Below are 15,208 nucleotides of genomic sequence, written 5' to 3'. Positions count from 1 at the left end.
TTTTTCAACTTCCCCCTCTCCCTGTTATTCCCTCCCCCCAAAATCTTTAAAAAAAGAAAAGACTGCAGATTTTATTCATGTGGGATCATTCACACCAAGCTACCATAATGTGCAATTAACACTCTAGAAACTGAAAACAGTATTCAGCAAGACAGCTGCATTATCAAAGATGCCAAAGGAGTTTTGAAGGGAGTAATGTGCATGTTAGAATAGGAAATTAATCAGAAACACACACACACACACACACACACACACACGCACAGAAGTAATGTATTAAGTATATCTGAATATTTAAATTTTAAAAATCTTGTGTCTTGCTTGTGTCTATACTAATAAAAATTAACCTTAGGGTAGGAACTTGATCTTTCTGTTTTAAGATGATTAGTTGTGTGTTTTCCTGAAGCAAATGAGGAAGTCGAAATAGAGATCTTTAAGATCCCTGCCAGCTGGAATATTCTCAGATAATAATCACTCTTCAATTATATTTTATAAATTTTGCCATTGAAACAAAATGCCTCTTTTACTTCTTCTTGCCGGTAATACTGATACTGAAACACTCATGAAGATTTCAAAGTGTCTTTCAGACCCTGACTCACACTTGCAGGGGTAAACTGCCTGCTTTTGCACAGCACAATAATCACAAGTACATTTATATTATAATTCCTACTAAGCTATGGATGCAACTGACTGACTTAGTAACTGAAACTAAGCACAATTATCCCAGGAGCATTTTGCTGAAATTTTTTTGTAACTAGCTGGAAGTGGGTTTAGAAGAAAGTGGAGTGGGGGTGGTATTGTATTTTCAATTTATAGCGTCTAAATTTGAGGGAGCAGAGGTTTGTCTAAAATTTTCAAGAAAAGAGGGAAGACATGGGGAATTTACTTGTTGGAAATAAGGAGAAGATCAGAATTTTTTCCATAAATTACTGTAAACCACAAAGATTTTTATGCTTGAAAAATTATAAAAGACTAGAGGCGCCCGATGCATGAAGATTTGTGCAAGAATGGGCCTTCCTTCCCCTGGCTGCCGGCACCGCCTTTGCTCTGGCCGGAGCCACCTTTCTGCCTTCCCACGCTGCCCAGAAACCCAGAGCGACTGGGGCAGTGCTTAACGCTCCCAGCCCCCAGCAGCTGGGCACCTGTGCATACAAATTAACCGGACATCTTTGTTGGGTTAATTTGCATACTCACTCCTGATTGGCTGATAAGCATTGTGAAAGTATGGTTAATTTGCATCTTTATATTTTATTAGTGTAGATAAAGATACCCAGAACAGACGTAAAGTCAAATTGTGTCACCATACAAAAAATTATGTATAGAGAAAACCCTCAATTGTGGATCCCACAGATCCCTGGCAGCAAGCTCAGTTTTGTTAAGGATAGGGGGCTCTTTGAGTGCAGATGCCTGTGGGCAACACATGTGGGGTGCGCCAGGAAGAGCAGGACTGACCCTGTGAGTGGAGAACTGGAGTATTCCCATAAGAGCACAGTCCCTGTGCTGGTACGACACATGCTGAGTGCAAGGCCACCTGTGCTTCTCCAAGATTCTGTAGGAATAGTTACATGCGAATGTGCAGTAAACAGAAAAATCCAGCCACCCCGAGACACTGAACACTAGTGTGAACAATCATTAATGAGAGTCTCTTCTCCAATATGTTGCGCTTATTAAATTATGATAAAGTTGTTGCATTAGAGCATTTAAAAAAATCCTGCTTTTTTTTTTTTCTAGCCTAGAGAATATAAAAAGTTTAAGTTTATTTGGGGGGGAAGGCAGTATGTGTGTACTTTAAAAATACCTAAATTTTAAGGAAAAAAGGTACTAAAAAGTACTAATTTATCTTAATGGAATGTGAGCATTCATGTTTTTGCTTCAATATAGGAAAAACAGTCCAAGGTAATTTTTTTTTTAAAAAAAAAAGTCTGGGTGTGGTTTGTTGTTATCTGACTTGGAAATTCAACCTTGGTTCTGCTTATGCTCAGGCAACTCGGGGCCAAGTTAACACTGGGCTGTGTTTCTCTGAGATGTCATTGTTATAGTAACTAGTGACGTAATTAAAGAAAATTAAGTTGAAGGTATGAATCTGAGCTCCAACTTATTTATTTCCTTTCTTTTTTTCCTTTCTGTTTCTTTTTTCCCCCCTTTTCTTTTCTTTTTTTCTTTCCTTTTTTTTTTCTCTAAGTTATAGGTGCACAACGAAGGAGAAGCCCCAGTGCACTGGCCATTGAAGTATTTGAAGCACATTTGGGAAGTCACATTTTGCAGGTACCTCTAAGACAAAAAGAAGCTTGCTTATATTTTACTAAGAAAATTCCAAATGTTTAGTCTTTTATTAATTTTTTAAAATTTCAACTATGTATGTGGCTGGATGTTGGAATTCTGAAATTCTTATGAGTCCATTTTTTTTTTTCTTTTTAGAAAGCCATCCCTTGAGAGAATATTAATGAGAAAGGGAGGGCAAGTATTATTTGTAATAATTGAGATGAATTGCGCTATTTGGTTGATGCTCAATGTATAGTAGCTGGCTGTTCTCAGAATGATAGTGTGTGTGCTGCATTTGTAAGTGGATATATGTATGTGTCTTTGGAGCTATATATTGTCCTAGACAGAGCAAACTTTTGTGAAAGCAATGTGACATTTTTATGTGTTGCCAAATTTCAGTTGTTTTTTGCTTGAGTTTGCATTCATAAGTGCTTCAAATCTTAATGTCTGTCTCTCCCCCAAATTACACACTTTCTCAGGGTGAAATCTTAAAGCATATTTTAAGTGAAAGGAGACAAACAATGATAATAATTTAATTTTGGTAATGAATTTCATGGCAGGTAAATGTGAGGGTGACTGGATGGACCTGCAGTTAGATATTTATCTGAGAGCAGTGGCATGCCAAACTCAGCATCTCAACGGAAAACTTTTTCCTCAAGACTTTGCCATCAATTCAACACATCCATGAGTACTTGTTCTGCACTGTTTCTGCCTCCAAGGTTGATGTTGCCATAGCCAAAGCTTTCTTTACACAAGATATATTTTGAACATGGAATTAGAGAAGCAAATACATTTGGGATATTTAGGCAACTTATTTGGAGGGGGAGGGGGATGGTTATGGTCTACGTTTTAGTTAAAAAAGAAAACTCCAAATTTCTATTCATTCAGAGTTAAAAACATGACTTCTGTGGTGATTTTATTTTGTAGAGAGCCAAACATAGTCTTGAATTTAGCATATGATTCCCGAAAGCATGTTCTCTAGAAAACTGTCTCCAGCAGGTTCTCCATGACTTAATCCTAGTGGGTCTTCGAAGTGGTTCCGTGGGCAGTAGCCTCAGCATCACCCGAGACACTTGTTCAAAGGACACATTCCTGGGCCTCCCTCTGAACCCGCCAAATCAGAATCTTCAGGGTGAAGTCCAGTGATTTGTGATTTTTAACAACCTTTTGAGAAAATGTGATGTTTTATTAGGACTGAGATGTCACAGTTTACATTTCCAAATTTAAGGACCTAAAAAAGACTTACCTTGTTTATTTTTGTTTATTCTGATGTTTCTCATTTATCCACTAATATATCTTAAAATTCATGTAACAGATGTTTCTTAAAATACACCTTAGGAGATGCTATTCTCTCATGCGTATAAATTTTGAATTGCCTTTGCAGTAGGTTAGTCTCAGGGCTATAGCAAGGAATTTGCTTTCCAGATCTTCAGATTTTTATCTCTCTCTTTCCTGTACACACTTTGTTCAGAATTTCCTTTATAAGTATTACATAAGCCATGATATAATATACATGTATTATAGTGTGATTTAGGATGACTCCTATTTACATTCTAAAGTGATCAGTGCATCGACTTAGTCAACGAAAGAAATGGTTCAAAGAGCAGCTCCAGATTATTACCCTCTGAATTCATTCTAGAACTCGAGTCCAAAGTCCTCAAAAGAGGGTGACTTAAGAGCTGCAAGAATTTAAAACTAATTTACAACACAAAACTTATGAGTTGTATTGAACATAAGCTTGAGGTAAATGTGTGGTACAGAATGGCTCCAAATGCTAGTTCAACATTAGGCTTCATTGAGAGAGTAGAGGGTCTAGAACAGGGGTGGGCAAACTTTTTGACTCGAGGGCCACAATGGGTTCTTAAACTGGACCGGAGGGCCGGAACAAAAGCATGGATGGAGTGTTTGTGTGAACTAATATAAATTCAAAGTAAACATCATTACATAAAAGGGTACGGTCTTTTTTTTTTTTTAGTTTTATTCATTTCAAACGGTCCGGATCCGGCCCGCGGGCCGTAGTTTGCCCACGGCTGGTCTAGAATGAGGCTGCTGAGCTCTTCTGCTGTTTTACCTTGGTCACACCTGACTCAGACAACCCATTTTAAGACCAACATAGGCAGCCAGATGTTGCTTAGAGTGAAATAACCAGACTAGTTAGTAAACTAGAAATCGTGTTACTTGAGGAGCAGCAAAGGGCTTGGTGAGGTTTAGTGTGGAAAACACTTATCTTAAATGGGACATTAACGCCCTCTGTATTTGAAAGCCTCCTCTGAAAACAGAAATGTATATATTCTGTGTGGCATCAGAGTGTGGAAAAGAGAAATGGGTAAAAATTGAAGAGAGAAAAAATCATCTTCATTAAAAAGACTTGAAAATAGTGTTGTCCACATTTGGAATATGTTCAAAGCCTTTGAATTTAAGATGTATAGGTGGCTTGATAGGGATGCTTTCACAATAGTGAGGCATCCAAGCATGGTTGCACTAGATCAGTGATGGAGAACCTTTTGAGCTTGGTGTGTCAGCATTTTGAAAAACCCTAACTTAGCTCTGGTGCCGTGTCACATATAGAAATTTTTTGATATTTGCAACCATAGTAAAACAAAGATTTATATATTTTTTAAATATATTTTATTGATTTTTTACAGAGGAGGGAGAGGGATAGAGAGTTAGAAACATCGATGAGAGAGAAACATCGATCAGCTGCCTCCTGCACACCCCCTACTGGGGATGTGCCTGCAACCAAGGTACATGCCCTTGACCAGAATCGAACACAGGACTCTTCAGTCCCCAGGCCGATGCTCTATCCAGTGACTCAAACTGGCGAGGGCAAGATTTATATTTTTGATATTTATTTTATATATTTAAATGCCATTTAACAAAGAAAAATCAACCAAAAAAAATGAGTTCATGTCACCTCTGACATGCGTGTCATAGGTTCGCCATCACTGCACTAGATGATCCTGTAAGGATAATATAGTTTCCATATTTTCCTTCAGGAGGGTCCATGTTTGAGTCTGGTTGAATCAGAGGAAATGGGATGAATTCTTTCTTCCCTTTATGCTATCCTTTCTTCACTTGCAAATATTGGATAAAACCCATGTGGTCAACATGGTTTCTAACCTCACCGTCTACCATCATTACTAAATATATATATATATCAAATACTTGGTGAGAATACAGAATTCACTGTAGTAGGCACATGGCTGCTTGCTGTGCGGAATTAGCTTGCAATCCTTTGGTAAAAGATGAGCCAGTAGGCCTCATAAATTGAGAAGCATCATACTGGTCAAGTACTAAGGGGCTACAAAGCTAGGAGGCTCTGAGTTTGCATCAAACCATCAAAGAAGACTTCTCAAAGTTGTTCTTTGGGTAGAGAACATTGAAGAAGACTCTAATCAAAGTAGATGTCAAACACAAAGGCATGGGGACAAGAAATAGTAGATCTTGTTTGGGAACTGTTAGTGTTTCAATTGATGGCTGCTTCACATGCACAGGGGAGCACCTAAGAAATAAAGAAGGAGAAGCTATGCCGAAACCGGTTTGGCTCAGTGGATAGAGCGTCGGCCTGCGGACTGAAGGGTCCCGGGTTCGATTCCAGTCAAGGGCATGTACCTGGGTTGGAGGCACATCCCCAGTAGGAGATGTGCAGTAGGCAGCTGATCGATGTTTCTCTCTCATCGATGTTTCTGGCTCTCTGTCTCTCTCCCTTCCTCTCTGTAAAAAAATCAATAAAATATATTAAAAAAAAAAAAAGGAGAAGCCATATAAGACAGGCCTAGTGAATCAAGCCAGGATGCTCTACCCATTGATGAGCTCATGAAGAAAGCTTTTGTACAAGAGATAAGGATTTGGTTTATTTCCAGAGTTATCAAAATATGGTATCTAGAAAGGCTTTGAGTTGTAAGAGGCTAATATAGACACCATTTAGGAAATTATTACAATAGTCCAAGATTCCAAATGAAGATTTTCTCCAAGATAGAGTCTCTATGAATGGAGTCAGATATGGAATTGAGATTGAATTATTAGATGTGAAAGGCTAGGGGATGACAGGAATTAATGACCACAGGTTTTCTAGATTGGTAACAGCTGTCTATACCCTTATCTGAGAGGACTTAAATGGGATATTATCTTAAATAGCCACTTGATAAATGTAAGCAGTTGGAAACCTAGTCTGATTCTCACGGGATAAAGTCTAGGACTGAAAAGAGGCCTGGGAATTACTAATCACTATCATACTAGTTGGGATGAATGAGAGTTCAAATCAAGCAGTGAGTTGTAGACCCATGGAAATAATGTGGAGCAATGAGAGAAGACAGTTGAGGAGAGGCAACCCCAGTGTATATCATCACTTAAGATGCAAGTAGAAGATGAGGAAAGAGTAGACAGAAAGGTAAGAGGAAACCATGGGATTTTACTTTGCTTAAGGAAGGAGCATTAATAATGTCAAGGTGGCTAAGGCTAAATCTTTTTGTAAGATACATACTGAAGAGATGTCATAGGTTTTGTTCATTGAAATAGTTATAGTGAGGTTGTTAGGTGCAGAAGACAAACCTAAAGAGTGATAAAACATACAGGTGTCTGGAATTTGTGGTAAAAGAAGGGTGGGAGATAAGAAAACAGTGTGAAGGGAAATTGTGTTTTTAATGTTGTTAGAGTATATGTCTGAGGTTCATGGGATCAATCATTACCAATTGTATGCTCTTTAGCAATCAGCTTTCCAAAAATCAATATCTTTGGTCATGTCTATAACCTTAAGAAAGGATAAGCTTTCAATATTATTAATGGTTATATACCATTCCATTCCATAATTTATTTAACCACTTTCCTATTGTTAAATATTTTGATCATATGTATAAATTTGCATGTTTTTCTTGTGTGTGTTTATTTAAATTCTCTTTTTTATTAAATTTATTGGGGTGACATTGGTTAATAAGATCATCTAGATTTCAAGTATAAATTTGCATTTCTTTTTTTAAAATATATTTTATTGATATTTTACAGAGAGGAAGGGAGAGAGATAGAGTTAGCAACATCGATCAGTTAGCTGCCTCCTGCACGCCTCCTACTGGGAATGTGCCCGCAACCAAGGTACATGCCCTTGACCGGAATCGAACCTGGGACCTTTCAGTCCACAGGCTGACGCTCTATCAACTGAGCCAAACTGGTTAGGGCAGTGGTTCTCAACCTTCTGGCCCTTTAAATACAGTTCCTCATGTTGTGACCCAACCATAAAATTATTTTTGTTGCTACTTCATAACTGTAATGTTACTGTTATGAATCGTAATGTAAATATTTGATATGCAGGATGGTCTTGGGCGACCCCTGTGAAAGGGTCATTTGACCGCCAAAGGGGTCGCGAGCCACAGGTTGAGAACCGCTGGGTTAGGGCTAAATTTGCATCTCTAATGCAAATACCTACTGAGGGTGAATTTCTGTGTGTGTGTGTGTGTGTGTGTGTGTGTGTGTGTGTGTGTGTGTGTTGTGTGTTTGTCGGTGGGTGTGTTTCAATTAGAAAGAGTCTATTTTGGGTTGATTTTAGCAAAATCTATTGACTTTTTAGTATGTGTGATATTCTATATATTGTTTAAGTTCTCCTCATATCATTAAATGCTAGCAATAGGTAGCTATGAGATAGATGCTATGATTGCACACATCTTAAAAGGGAAGTCAACTACAACTTAGAAAATTGAAGTAACTGACTCAAGCTCACAAGGCTAGTTAAGTGAGAATTCAGTTTGAATATAGGATACTAAATACTAGATTATAATACTTCCCACGAGTGATGGGGACATTTTTAAAGGTAATGGTAATGAAAGGAAATAATTTATATTTGGAGTGAACAGGATTAGAGAATTGATGAAATCTGGAAGGTGAAGTGGAGGTCAGTTCTGAATACCAGGGTGGAACTCTGGGAAATGCCTGTGACTTCTCGGTACCAAGTGCCAGCTGTCCTGCTGCCTGTGCCCCCGGTGATGTGTCATGGAAGAGCATGTTAAGGACCTCTTGCAAGCATATCAAACTTGCAGCCGGTGGGCCGCGAGTTTGACATGCTTGGTAGAGAGTTGGGGGAGACAATTGAAGATGAACCTCTTAATTTTTGGTACCAATTTTGTGGACAGGAATGTTTTTGCAATGTATATCATATTAGCTATATATTCTCTTGGGACAATTTAGTGAGTTTACTGGATCCTTAAAAATCTGCTTCTTTCCTACTAAGAGGGAATAAAACACACACAACTTAATGGTGATTCTTTCAACATAAAAATCAACTGTTGTAAAGTTATCTTCTAATTTAATGATCCAGTAACAGTGTGTGTAGGCAAGGCCATTGTCCAGGCTGTGAACCAGGCAAAGCTAGGGCTACTGTTCACATCCCTTACATGGACACTTTACTACTGACTGTGACCCTTAGTGTAGCTCGGTGAGCCTGTAGTTGTTTCATATATGAATTTCACAGCAGAGGCATCCCCTGCAGGAGAGCTGAAGGCTTCAGCTGACATCAGCCTTGACTGTAGGACTGTGAAGCACAGGTGTTGGGCCCAAGTCAGGGAATTTTAGTTCACTTTAGTCTCCTTTGACTTTTATTAATTAGATGAGGATCAGGGGGCAAGGGATCAAGATGGGCAGTTGTGCATTTTGTGACAAGTTAAGTAAAAATACAAGAACTTTAGGTCATTGGGTGGGATCTTTTCTGAATACAATACACGTCACTAAACACATACTTTGGTTCCTGCTTTGAAAGCTCTCAAGGCATTATTGTTCCTACTTCATAATATCCTTAATATGAAAATAAAATGAGTGGTATTTATTTTGACTTGCCCAATTTAGAGACCAGATAGAATGAATATTCATGTTTTATGTTCTCAAAGTTAATGCAACACAAAATGGTAACAAATATCTTTGTAACTCAAAATTAACTGGTGGAAGGACTTTCCCTTAGGTGCAGGTTTATGAATGGAGTGCTTTAATTACTCGCGTGCTCTTGGCAGAAGGGTTTAAGTTTTCTTCATTCTGTAAATAATGCTTATATAATTGTTACATAAAATTGCACTATTGTTTTCACATGCTCCATAGTAATGCTGCTTTACTCACCTCACAGGCATTAAAACAAAGGAAATCAACTCTTATACGTGGAAGATTTTTAAAGTTAATGTTTATATTCTTGTGAGCACATGGTGGTGAACTACAGATAGATACTGTATAAATTACTGACATTGTGCAATACATATAATTACTGATAACTATTAATAGTTATACAATGATTAAAGGATGATTTAACCATAACAAGGTTTGAATGTTAAATAAAATTTTGTATGTTGGATAATATAAGCAGAATAATAAGGACTCACATAGTTGTGAATAAATGATATGAGTGTAAATATTTAATCTAAGTCTTGGGAGAATAAAAATAATATTCTATAAGAAATGCCCTAAAGAGAGATAATAACAGAAGTGTGATATTCATATGTTAGTTTTGAGCTTGGCTCTATTGCATGAACCCTCCTATATCTATATAACTGAGCCTGCATTATTGCTGAGAGAGTTGGGGGAGGCAGTTGAAGATGAGCCCTTTGAAGATGAATAGGAATGGAATCCCAGGGGCAGATCCTTTGAGGAAGACCAAGAGGGAGCTGCCAAGGTCATTCCAAGGTGATGACACCTGTGGTCCTCTGAGTGGGAGTGGATCAGAGAAGGCTGGGCAGAACGGTTGCTTACTGCCTGTCTTCCCCAGGGAACTCTGTTTTTGCAGGATCATTTACTAGTAGAACAACACTCTTGTAGAAGACATAGGTATGGCCATCACCATAGCAGAACAATTTAAATAATGCATACATATTTTTAATGGTGGGGAGAAGGGAACTCATATGTAGCCATTTTTCTGTTTTATAGAATAGTCAGAGACCTGTGTGGATGAAATGAAAGACTCTGTATATCTCAATCAAATGTCAGATTTCAACCTTGTGGTTTTTCTTTCCCTTAATACCTTCAAGCATGGAATGAAGAGTAGAGTCATATCTCAAATAAAAGAAAAGTTTAGGTTTAAAAGAGGATGTTATGGATCAGATTTAGAAAAAATAAGACAAAACAAACCCAGATTTACATTTAAATTTCTGTGTTTCTGTTTTTAATTACATTTTGAAGATTGGGTAATGGCATGCCCCAAAATCATGACAAGTTGGTATATATACTATTTTGGTCCTGAAGAATTATTGTTAGGTAAATGAAACCATGCAAATGGTCTATCAGAAATATTTAAAAATTTGTGGTTGATGAAGGAAAACAAAATTAAAAGTGTGTTGTGATGTTTTATATCTTATTATTTAAGTATTGGTAGTCACAGTCCTGCTACAGCAGTGGTTCTCAACTTGTGGGTCGCGACCCCTTTGGGGGTCGAACAACCCTTTTACAGGGGTCGCCTAAGACCATTGGAAAACACATATATAATTATATATTGTTTTTGTGATTAATCACTATGCTTTAATTATGTTCAATTTGTAACAATGAAATTGGGGGTCGCCATAACATGAGGAACTGTATTAAAGGGTCGTGGCATTAGGAAGATTGAGAACCACTGTGTACAGTCTCTGGGACTCAGTCAATTGTGGAAGACTAAGAAGCTTCTTTAGAGAAAGGAAATTGATGTATAGGTAAAGGAGGTACTTATAACTATGTTGGAATGTGGGGTAGAAAATGCCAAATCTGTTACCAGTATCTTTTTAAATCACATTCTGCAAGAGAAAATAAAAGGTTAACTAGTATAATTCAAACATCTAGAAAAAGAAGATTGAATAATACCTAAAACAGCTCAAAAATTAATACAAAAATATCAATTATTGATTAAAGATGCTGCCTAGCCAAGTCAACACTCATTTCGCATTTGATGGTAGTGTTAATAGAAGACTTCTGTGAGAAAGGATATTTTCTATTTTATTGAAAATTCGAAATTCCACCCTTACTTGTTGTTTTATTGGAACCTATACATATAAAAGAAAGTATCTCTAGGAAAGTTGCTTGTTCTTACTCTTGATGGCCTTTGTTGGCAGAGTGGTGTCCTGCTGGACATTAATGCTAAAATGAAAGAACTTCATGTACTAGAGGCTCTTTTTTATGCTGAGATAGAAAGGTGAGTAGAAAATGAGTGAGAGATGAATGACCCTAAAGTCTCCTTATAATCCAGAATGGTAAGAAAATGTTAAACTAAATATAGAAAAAGAGAAAGTTAGTGAATATATTTGCATATGCAAATTAGCTTAATTGATACTGCTTGCCTCTACAGGGATTTTTCATTACAAACTGGAGTGCTACATTGTTCAGCTCATATTGAGTAATTTAGTAACTAATGAGACCAGTTTGCACTAATTTGCATATGATAAATGAGCTTAATTGCAGTAAATAACTTGGAGGCATAATTACTTAATTTTCCTGTGTTGCATGGCTTTTAAGTTCACGTATGAACAACTCAAGATAATTTTGCATATTTAAATTAGTTGCTTTTAAATTTTCTTGAACAAAAAAGAAACACACCTTATCAATTGAGCTGTAAGACAATCGGAAGTAAGTTTTACAATATTTTTATTTAAAAAGAAAGGAAAGCAGAAATTTCTTGAGTCTGTTGTTCTTATTCACATTCTTACTTCAAATAGGACATCAGCATTAATATTTAGGAAAATGTTTTAATGTTGAAAATTAATGCACAACTTCTATTAGTAACTGAGCTAGGTGTAAACTGAAATATGTGTATGAGTGAATCATAACTTTTGAAACGGGGATTATGAAAGAGAAGTGACTCATCCCTTACCTAATTTGGGAAGCTAACCCTGGGTCTCCCATCTGCACTGTTCATGTTGTTCAAGTTGCAGGGCTTTGAGGAAGCAGCATCACTCTGAGTCGGGCATGTACTTTCTATCTAGATTAATGCTTCATATCTAGGAAATTGGTTTCATTGGAGAATCTTAGTGATGTTTGCCAAGAATTACATCACTGGTCTTCACATTTACTCAAGAATGAATGTTTTATCAAAATCTCCATTCTCAAAATTGAAAAACTGAAGAATGCAGAGGTCGATGGCTAACCCATTATTTCATGATACTTAGAATTTTACTTTGAAGGAAAAAAGTATAATTATTCAAAATTAACTTGAGTCATATAAAATCATATCTGTGTTTCAGTATGAGAAAATGGTTTAAGGTTGTGAAAGTTTAAAACCTATCATTTAAAAACTCATTGCAGTTTTAACTCATTATATATGAAAAAGGAAGGGGTCATTAGGGTCATTCATTGGCTTCAATCCAGAAAAATAACTTATGAAACTTTTTTCTGAAAAGCTCAAATCCCATTCAATTCGGTATAAACTTTCTAGATCCTTTAGGAGTGAGCCAGGACAAGTGCTAATAGTAGTATATTCCAAGTTTAAAATGTGAGTCCTTCATATAATAGGTGCTCAAGAAATACCTGGTAAGTGAATGAACAAATTAATCCCTCCCAAATAAAATCACATTTAATCCCACAACTAGGGCCTCATCTCACCTTTGTGCTCCCAGCCAGTTTTTAATCATATTATCTGGATAATTCTGTGGTCTCTTTATGAATTCTACTTTGTCTAGTTGCTTCTAGACTGCTAGTGAGATTATGGTTGTGAAAGTTTAAAACTTGGGGCAGAGCGTGGCAGATTCTTTTAGTGCATGGATTTTGGCATTCAGCCAACTTGAGTTCACATCCCAATTTGCTTACTTATGAGGTGTGTAGACCGATAATAGTCTTTTGTTCCCTCAAAGCCTCAGTTTCTTCATCTTTAAAATATAGAAACAGTAGTAGACGTTTTTCTGATAAGCATTTTGTGAGGATTGAGCAAAAGAGTGTAGTTAAAAGTGCTTAGTACAGAACCTGACATAGAAAATGTATTTAATAAGTGTCTGCTAGTATTTCTCCCTGTATGTTGGCCAGCCCAGAATAATGCCCATGTTTTTGAGGAAAAATGTTACTGCTTATTTAGAGCATTAGCAACACAGGGATACAGGAGCAATCAATAAACTCCTCTCAGTTTAAAAGCAAGATAATGAATTTTCATTGAACACAACATAAAATGGTCTGTTTGCCTAAGTGGTATTTATATTTGGTATTATATACTAGCTCACAATAAAAAAAAATTAAAATTTGGTAGTGGAAACATGTTTACCTTGAGAATGAAGATCCTTCTCAAAACAACTAATGGCAATGTCAGAAATATCTCATTAGCAGCCTAGAAGCAACTAAAGTAGAGTTTGTAAAGAGACTCCATAATCCATGTTTTCTTTATGCCAAAATGTTGATAATGCCATTTCTCTTCTCATTGTATTGTACAGTCCCCACGATTTGCTTAGAAAAATAGAAATAAACAGACAATTGAAAACCCAGAAGAGCTAGAAGGTAGAATCCATGGTTACCCAGTGCTGTAAGTTACTGTTGAGGAGACATCAAAGTGCACATGTGACTCTCCTCATGCATGTTGCACAAATCCATCGCCTGTCATGCCAGAAATGGCACTTTTCCACATAGCAGCAGAGGGGAGAACTTCCCAGAAGGATCTCCGTGGTGATATGTGTACATGTGTGGCAGGTACAGATCCCTTTGGGTTTTCAAGTGCTTACTGACTTGGATTGGCAGAGTGAACATATGCCATTGTCCACAGAGGAGTCTGCGAGAAGTGTGGGTGAGGGGAAGGGTGGCAGGAAACTGTTCTTGTAGAAGAAAGCTGCAGCTTGGGCCACGTGACTGAAAATAGTGGTCCTAGTAAGTGAGGACCTTCTAGTTACACACTATCTCCTGAAGTCAGGATCTAGGAAAACAAGATACTGAACTAAAGCTTAGTATTTTTAGATTCATTAAATATTTCCTGAGTGCCTCATGTGCATCAGAGTTGGAGAAAATACTGAGATACAAAGATGATTCATGTGTCTGCCTCTGAGCATTCCCAGTCTGAATGGAGAACACCAATAACAACCAGACCAACACAGTTCAGTGTGACACAGACCTGCGGGCTTTTGAATCAGTTATGCCTGGATTTGAATTCCTGCTCTTAGTTATGTAGACTTGGGCACTTCACCTCACCTCATTCGCCTCACTTCCCTCAACCCCACATGGAGATGGTAGCAGTTCTTACTTGTGGAGGGCTGTGTGCTACATGAGATATTACACAAAGTGCCTGGCACATAGTGAGGGTTCATCAAAATGTGGCTGTGACAGACTGGCTGCACCTCAGCAGCAACATGAGGGAATCGGGTCACCCAGCATGGGCCAGTCCACCAGTACTTCCTGTGGCTGCAAACTTAACATTACACACTTCACCCCTTTAACCACCACACACTCCCTTTTGTGTCTCATGTTCATGTGGGTCTGATGGGGGGGGGCGGTATTTGAGGGTCCTCGCCTCACTAGGTTACATGCATCCTCTTACTGGTCACATATCCTGGAGCTCAGGGGAGAAAAAAAGATCAGCAATGTCATTGTGGTTGGGCAGCTTTTGCTTGGGGCCTGCTGATAGGAAGCTTGTTTTACAAGGTATGAGAACATATCTTGAATTCCTTCCTTAGCACTAAGGGTGGCTGAATTATTTGGAGATCAAAGTGGAACAGAAAGATAATTATACTTTCAGTTTTAAAAGTGGATGGAGTTCTTAGAAAATCTTAGGGTTATGTGTCAAATGTGAAGATGAATATGTGCTGATGGGCATAGATGTCTGCAAGTCTGGGCCCCATCACAGTGCTCTTTCTGGCTTTGGAATGGTCACTGGTACTAACATTACATTCCTGTTACCAGCATCAGTTACGAGTGCTGTGGACTAGAGTGACCCCACCTGATTAGCATTTATCATGGACCCCAAACTCAGTCCATGTGTCCAGGGTTGCTTTCTCATCTGAGTCTCCACAGCCTCCTAAGCTTTTTGGACTCTGGGAGAATTTGGGTGTGAGGA

At 37.8% G+C, this 15,208-nt stretch overlaps 1 protein-coding gene across 1 annotated transcript in view; it reads left to right on the top strand.

The window, feature by feature from the left end:
* The first annotated feature begins 2,182 nt into the window (after positions 1-2,182).
* NPAS3 (neuronal PAS domain protein 3) overlaps positions 2,183-15,208 on the top strand; it is a 460,871-nt gene continuing 447,845 nt past the window's right edge. The window contains exon 1 of the mRNA XM_036339527.1: positions 2,183-2,262. The gene's annotated coding sequence lies outside the window, so the exon portion shown is untranslated. The remainder of the gene's footprint in view (positions 2,263-15,208) is intronic.

Source organism: Myotis myotis, unplaced genomic scaffold (assembly GCF_014108235.1).
Source record: "Myotis myotis isolate mMyoMyo1 unplaced genomic scaffold, mMyoMyo1.p scaffold_m19_p_1, whole genome shotgun sequence".
NCBI lineage: Eukaryota > Metazoa > Chordata > Mammalia > Chiroptera > Vespertilionidae > Myotis > Myotis myotis.
The sequence above is the reverse complement of the archived record's forward strand: the minus strand, read 5'-3'. Positions and strand labels throughout refer to the sequence as shown.